At 45.5% G+C, this 8,383-nt stretch overlaps 1 protein-coding gene across 1 annotated transcript in view; it reads left to right on the forward strand.

The window, feature by feature from the left end:
• The first annotated feature begins 3,626 nt into the window (after window positions 1–3,626).
• LOC106804936 (cytochrome c oxidase assembly factor 6 homolog) overlaps window positions 3,627–8,383 on the forward strand; it is a 20,140-nt gene continuing 15,383 nt past the window's right edge. The window contains exon 1 of the mRNA XM_014806346.1: window positions 3,627–3,697. The gene's annotated coding sequence lies outside the window, so the exon portion shown is untranslated. The remainder of the gene's footprint in view (window positions 3,698–8,383) is intronic.

The following is an 8,383-nucleotide window of genomic DNA, read 5'->3' on the forward strand; positions in this document are numbered from 1 at the left end:
CGTGATTTGTTACCAGCCATACGTTCACGAAGCCCTACGAAATAGGCCTATAATGTAATGTGAAATGGAGTATATATTACTACCTTCTCTCTCCTTCTGTAGCCATAATCTGTTGAGACGACCAAATTGCTTTTCTTTATTGCGAGCCATTATCAATCAGTGTCAGTACAGCAGCCTCCGGAAGATAATATGATGCCAACGGACACAGTCGCAGTGCAACCTAAAAGTAAAATAGTGAAAATAATGGCGCAAATACACTTTCCTACCGGTCAATATGGCGGCACCCAACTCCGAACCCCCTACCGCGCCCGCCTGTACTGTCTGTACTGGGCGCATTGTATACAGCTGTTAGTGAAAGTGCAGCTACGAGCACATGGAGCAAACGAGTTGAGGTACAATTCTAGAATTCTAGATACCTATAAACACATGTCTTAGCTATAATCCCTGTGAGTTTCGAGTTTATTGACGCACGATTAGTCTAATTAATTAGCTATTATTCACGCACGGTAATGCCCATAGGCTTATACAGGCGCGGCTGCAGGCAGGTGCGACCATATACTGCCGGTAGGAAAGTGCAGTTACAAGCACATGGAGCGAACGAGTTGAGGTACAATTCTAGAATTCTAGATGTACCTATAAACACGTCTTAGCTATAATCCCTGTGAGTTTCGAGTTTATTGACGCACGATTAGCCTAATTACCAAATATGCACGTATGAAGCGCCGCCCGCAGTGGATACGTGCGCCACATTGTAGGCCGGCGCACGTATCCACAGTGGTCAGCGGATGATCTTGTGGTTTTATAAAATAGCAAAACATATACCCATGATACACTGTACATACTAATTCTGTTACGCTTGCAATAGGTCTTTTAGGGGCAAGGGCGGTTTGGGTGATGGATATGGCCCAGTCATATGTATTTAATACAAAAGTCAAATGCAAGCAAATCAAACCAAAGATGAATAAGACATCTAAGAACTCAAAGAAAGATGAATGAGGCATCTAAGAACTCAAAAGTTAATTTTAAAATAGAATACAGTCAATTAAACGGAGTTTAACGTGCACACCGGAAACGACCAAGGGCGGTTTGAGGGATGGAAATAACTTCTTACCAAGTCTAATCATAGGCATAGACGATAGACTTCTAATATATATAATTTCATAAATATGTCGATCATAGGATATAACATTAGTATGAAAAATCGCCAAATTATGTCGAATCTATATGGATCTATATGGATCTATCTGGTGGATGGGGGTGACAAAAAGGCGGCGGGTATGGGTGTCCTCCCCGCGAAGCTTGGGAATCTTGAAAATGTCGATCGCAGAAGATGGTAGATTGAAGATGGTATACACACACCAGTCACCTGCAACCCTAGCCTACTACTATATACGCCGCACCCACGCGGGTACTACAGCTGCTGTAATCTAGGCGTTAACGCGTTGACCTTATGTAACCCACACGTTCGAACTGCGCTGGCGACGATGTGTCTGGAAAATCGGCAGATAACGGATAAGCCCTCAGCTCAGAGCCAAGCTAGCTGCCGTGCACGCCGTATAAGGAATAATGGGCGGGGCTTACGGTCTCACTAAAATGCAGATTTACGAGGAAATTGAAGGGCGCAGCATGCTAAATAGCACGTGATTTTTGTTAACAAGCCACTAGCTATTGATTAAGACAGTTCGCGAGTAGATTGATGTGGCAGAACGTTAGATCAGCGATTCGCACATCGAAATACATTAGATGTAACTTGTGTGATGAGGGGGGAGGGCAATGCCTGTTTAAGCGTGGCACTGCGTGCCAATCGTCGGGCTGCGCCCTGGTTTCGACGCCCATCACGTCTAGACAAAATATGAAGTTATAGTGGCGCCAATATTTAGCAACGGACGGTTTCCAAATCATTCGTACCCCGATAGGGGTTTAATGTACTTGATTACCTGCGCGTGCGTAATGTGATACTTACTGCAAACTACTACAGAGAATATTGTTATTATTGTATTATTACTTATGTAAGATAGTATGTCAATTTCTTGTGTTGCGATCACAATAACTGAGCGCGTCTCGCGGTTCCTCACGAGATCAAAATTCGAAATTTAGATTGTCTCTCAACTAGTGTTGTCAATCGGTTGTACTTTCGTAATCGATCATCAGTTGGACCCAAGTAACCGATGATCGGTTACAATCGGTTACTCGGGGTGTTGAATGCCTGCGTGTGCATGTACGTGTGTGCATGTATGTGCTTGTTTATCCCTGTTTATTGTTTGTTTTGCACTGTTTACTACTGTGTGTATAATACATGTATGTTAATAAAGGATAACTTGTATAGTAGCGATGATATCTCTGATTCTCATCACTTTTCCATTTATTTCTATTTATTTATTTTTTTTCCGATGAAATCGATTATGGATTTTGATAACCAAGCGCTTGGTTCGAGCCAAATGCTGTTCAACCGATGATCGTGACATCACTACTCTCAACCCTATCGGGGAACAAATGATTTGGAAACCGTCCGTTGCTAAATATTGGCGCCACTAGGGCCTATAGCTTCATATTTTGTCTAGATATGTCTACACAATGGAGGTAAATTGTGCAAATTCAGCTCGTGCAAGATTACGATTTACAGCAATACGCTAGCAAATATATGTAAACGAATATCAGTACCACGAAGGTGAGTGATTAGTGGTCATAATAAGCTGAGGAACGTATACACTTGCTTCTTTATTGGTGGCAAATTTTGATGAGAAAAATCGGTTAAAAATGCGGGATCGCTTCTTTATTGGTGGCAAATTTTGATGAGAAAAATCGGTTAAAAATGCGGGAATCGGGCACACAGGCACTTGGACCGTTTCAATAATAAAATGATGGTTAATAAATACAACTTGTCAGTACAGCCCGCACGCCATTGTGCATGCACAAATACACAGTAGGTTAGAGTGTTATTGAAACGGTCCAAGTGCCTGTGATCGGGTACGTCTCACTCTTGTGTTACTATATCTACTCTTGTCGGATATCTATAATATATATAGGGGTGTCATCCACAAAAATTAATCTATGGTGTAGGGACAGATATCATGATGCAAAAACCCTAACCCTAACCCTAACACTAGTGCTGCCACGTTGCGGTACTGTCCTTCCACGCCCGGGGGATAGCATTTCCCGTTGTTCAACACCTACAGAGAGTACAGTCAGGCGGGCGCGGTAGGGGGTTAGGAGTCGGGTGCCGCGGCGGCATATTGACCGGTAGGAAAGTGGGTTTGCGCAAAATAATGATACCAGTATCACCAGAACATTAAAAAAACAACTCAGTAAAGATTTCGTGAACATTACGCGACGAAGTAATACCTTACGCTTGCAAGAAAATCGTCTACAACTTTTCGATACAAAACTCACTTCTACCTCGCCTGGCAAACTAGTTGGTGACGCCCCCAAGTGAAAAGAATGATAAGCTTTTTGAAACGATCCTTATATTTACTCATTTATTTAGCACGCATGTGGTTTAAATTTTTTTGATAAAAATGCCCGTAAACAAACGTATAATCTTTTTTGTTATTTTAATCAAAATGCTAACTTATTAGACTGTAGATTTATATGCGCTGGTAGTATCATCATAGTCTGTAGTCATCCACACTCGTTTGAGTTGACCACTCTTCGCCAGTGGCAGCACTCGTATTCCCACTTCCAAGTTCACAACAAGCGTGTAAGATAGCAAGTCTTTACTTTAGATTAAGTTAGTATATATAGTGTCTAGTGATTATGTAACCCTGTTATGCTGCTAGGTAACGTCCTGCATTTATTATGCAGTTGGTAGAAAGTTTAACGTATGATGGAAAAGTCTTTAAAGATCGTTGTAATAATAAAATGTCGAGTTGTTCCCTTCATGGCCAATATGAATATGGCACTAATGCAGGTTACAGGACTTTTTAGAATCGACGTGGATATTCGTCCGAGCATCGGACACCTGTTCGTATGCGCTATTCGTCCGAGCAGTTGTTGATGTAGCGTGCCGCAGGCGCACGGCCTCTAGTGCCGGAGATAGGAAGTGTGAAGGGGGGTCTGGGGGGTTTCCCCCCAGCCAATTTCTAAAATCTAGACGCTCTAAATTTTATTATATTATATTCTATTGCCTTGCGTTTTGCTACGCAGCCCTAATAATTAACGCAGCCCTAATAATAATAAGGCGTACGTGACGCCCCTGCCATACATGGCGTTGCGTATGTGCGTTATACACCATACAGGGGCGAATAGGTGTTTTGCGTTACTATCATTGCCTATATAAGCCAACGGTCGGTTAATAATAGTGCGTACTGCCGTATGCGGTTTTAGCACTTTGCTGTTAGTATTAGAGTTAGCGCTTAGAGCTTAAACAGATTAGCCTGAATTAGTATTAGCAGTTTAGCGTTGGAGAGTAGCGCGCCTCCCTAGACGTACGCATTATATTACATTTATGCTAATACAACATGAACAGCGCCATGCGCAAGCAAAGCTGCTCGCGACGAATGCGCATCACGACAGGTGTCGATGGCTCGCCGACGAATATCCACGTCCTTTTAGAATACCCCATCTAAACGCCAAAACTGTGAAGGACTGCTACCTAGTAAGAGTATGTGTTAGAGACTTACGGCTACGCAGTACCAGTGCCCACGGCGCATAGGTTTCTGTAAAGATGGCATGCTAACAATATATCCCACAATAAACCTGTCATGCACTGACACTGTCACCGGTGTCAAGTTTGTCATCTTACAGGTATCGGCTCTGAATGCTGTAATCACCCATATGTTGCCTAGAGCCTATATTGCCCGGCAGCCGGCCACCCTAACCCTAACCCTAACCCTCCTGTTTACTTGATAAATCACCGAAATTAAAACTGGCGGCATTTAGGAGAATCGAAGGACGCGTGCCGGAAGCCGTGGATATTTTCGAAGTGTCGATCGCGAGTTAGTTTCCCAGCTCAGCTGATCCGAAGTAGCGAGAATTGGCTAGTTCGAATATACAGCTCTAACGAAAATCGCTTGAACATTCTAAACAAATGTAGAATACTTGGATCGACGTACGTAGTACACTGTTTACTTGCAGAAATCAGCCGAAACATTAAAAACTGCCGGCAGTTTAGGAAATCGAAAGACCCCCATGCCCGGCTGGGCCGGGCATATAGCCACTTCGTATGGTAATACCGCATACCGGCAACCACTGAATGACTACTACTCCCAAAACTAGCTTAATGCACTGCCAAGATTGGTTAAAGAAGGTTTTAAAAGTGGAAAACTTTAGGCTAACGAATGCATTCATTTTATTTACTCACTTCGTCCCCTCCCTGTTCATCCCACCTATTGGCTCCCCTCTCTCCATCCCCACTACGTTGATGCACCCTCTCTCAGCGCCCTCCTAATCAATTGTCCACTCTCTTGTCGCCACTCACTTGGTCTCTCGATCCTCTCTCCATCGAATATCTCTATCGCTTCTCTCCAGCTTTCTTCATCTACTCTCTGCCTTAATGCTGTGGAATGATCAAAAATGAAGCCATTAGAAAGCCCCCAAATTTCAGGGCTGCCGTCTGTTCCTGTACCTGATCACCATCAGAACCTGATTACGCTTCGACAAAACTCCCTAAGCCCAATTACCCGAGGAACATCGTGTAGCCTTACAGAAGAACAAGATTCACACAGTAGAAACCACCCCCTGCCATTTCTAAGTAAGTTAAAACGTCTTCGGTTCTGTACAAAAAGCCACGTGCTAGCAATTGAACAACTCCATCCGCGTTTTGGCTGAACAACTACGATATTTGCCTGTTGGTGCGGATTGTTTTTATTTTGCTTCAATATACAGCCAATTGCACATGTACCCTGTCCTTCGCTTAGTCTTGATCTAGCATATTATAGCCACACCCACAACTAAGCCCCAAAACATTTCATAGAAGCTGGTCGTTTTCTCTCCCAATGAGTCATCTAGAAATTATCCCACCCTGATTAAGTTTTCGTGCACTCTGTATATGTTTTTGCATATTAATTGGTTGTGTACCTGGTGTAGGGCGCACATGGAATACATGCTAGTCCGCAGTAACCCCATTGCAGCCGTGCGTAGAAACCTGGTTGTTGAACTTTTTTAGTGACCTTCACTCCCATATTGTTGGCCAGCCTGACGAGTGGTCTAGAACTAGACTGGTGTCATGTTTGACGTTACTAATACGCAGGTGATATACTTGAGCACTAATGCTAGTGGCAGACCCCCTCGCCCCAAATGTGACCCGATTGTAGCCGAAAACTTATGACGAATTGCGAACAAAACAAGGATTTGCTGCGTTAGTTCACATCAGATTCTTATGCTGATATAGTGCACGAGGTATAGTGTAAAATTCATTGACCGCTTATTTGCGCCTAAAGACTCGCCCTGACTAAGTTCATTGTGGTGCATCAATGACTTGCACCACGAACCTAGATTGTTCCGCCTGATATGTACCATAGCATTTATGCTTATATTCCTCAGTACTTTTTTTATTGGTAACTCAATTTATTTCTAAATGCAACAAATATTTCTTTTCTTTTTTTCTATACGCAATGAAGCTGTTTAGTAGCTACAGCGCACAGTTGTCTTGGCAACGAAATTCTCCAGCGACTACAAACACCCGGCATACAGCGTTGCCGCGCTTGGCCGCTAGAAAAACGCTGTTCATGAGCTGCTTTATCAGTATTCCTGACTAGTGCTAAGGAATATACCGTGCATTCTAATCAAGATCCACATTCTTAGCATTTGGAGTGGTTTCACATTACTGGCTGCATATGTCAATGAATCTGCTATAGCTTGCCTTGAGATGTGTTCAGTAATGGGCCCTGGCCCTATAATAATTATAATATTCAATAAATATAAATTTATGATAGTATAAATTCTCTGTGAATCTCTACATCAAAGCTACCTGCGTAACCTGGCGTGCCACTACATATGGTTAGGTAAAACAACCCTGTAAATAAATTATGATTGCATTTGCTCACGACTGCACATGCATGAACATAAAGGCATTCAGCTTGCAATAGGTATCGTTGTAGCCGTAGCGTGTCGGCTGCCGACCATAGCGGGCTTTTCGGAAGGAATCGGCAAGCGCTGACACACGCCCGATGGAACACCATTTACACGGCATGACGCGCGCAGGACCTCCGCCGAGCCCGGCCGCAGGGTCCGCGCAGTTGGCTCAGCCCCCGACATTCCTGCCGGATGGCGCGATCGACCTCGTCGCGGCGAGCACTAGGGGCTCGCACCGTCTACGTCGGCCAGCCGCTGCGACACGCCGTCAAGGTGAAGCTGCAACTTTTCACGCAGCTGGCTACCGCAACGCGTACGTCTGCTTCGTGCAGACGGCCCGCGCGCGCAGGGCCTGCGCGGCCTCTACCCGGCCACCGTGCCGTGCTCGCGCCCAAACGTCGGCGCAGAAACTCCGTGCCTCTTCTTCGCGTACGGCTTCTGCCAGAAGGCCCGCACGGCATCCATGATCGGCAAGCGAGCGCTGCGCGAGCTGCACCCGCATCTCGACAACGCGTGCGCGGCTTTCTCGCGCGTTCTTCTCGGCGATCGCTGCTCTGCCCGACCGAACTCGTCAACGTGCAAGCATGCAGGCGCACGAGGCAGATTCTGCGCGCTCAGTACGCCGGGCTGGCCGCCGTCCCCGCGCACTGCGCTGCGCGTAAATCCGTACGGCCGTCTGCAAGAGCGTCTCTCCGCGAGGAGGCGCGCCGGCGATTCTTCCGCGGCCCTGACGAGCACGATGAATACGCGAGATGCCGGGTACTTTTCTTCTATCGGTGTCTACGTAGGGTTTCTAGACGTTGCATGACGCGCCCGCGCCAAGACGCAAGGACGACCTGAGCGTGTTCAGGCCTTGCAGTTATGCGGCGCGCATCGCGCGCGCTCCCGTGCTCTGCTCAGCCATCTATCCGTTCGACCTGATCAAGCTCGAGGCATGCAGCGCTTCTGACAGACGACACGCGATTCGCTAACAGTTCTGAGTCGTACCTCAAGCGAGGACTTCGGGCGTGAGAAGACATGTACAGGGCCTGGGCGACGTTACTACGTTACCTTTCCAGCCACCGCCGAGCCTTGCTTCATAACCCTTGAATATTAGTCGCACAGTGATGCATACGCCTGACAGGAAAGACGATGACTCGATTATATTTAGCAATGGTCCCATTAATTTATACTGGAAAAACGTCTTTCGGCAGCTAATCGACTATGAAACCTACGTCTTGGTTTGGAAGGTTGCTCCTAGCCTGCGGTTATTTGTCTAATGCTGGTAAATGTAGATAAATAACTCGGTTATTTAAAGGTATAGCTTCCCTCGACCTTTCCACGTAAAAAATTTTTGTTAACAAACCACTGTAAAAACGTCAGTAAATAACCG

Source organism: Priapulus caudatus, unplaced genomic scaffold, assembly GCF_000485595.1.
Source record: "Priapulus caudatus unplaced genomic scaffold, Priapulus_caudatus-5.0.1 Scaffold93, whole genome shotgun sequence".
NCBI classification, from domain to species: domain Eukaryota; kingdom Metazoa; phylum Priapulida; class Priapulimorpha; order Priapulimorphida; family Priapulidae; genus Priapulus; species Priapulus caudatus.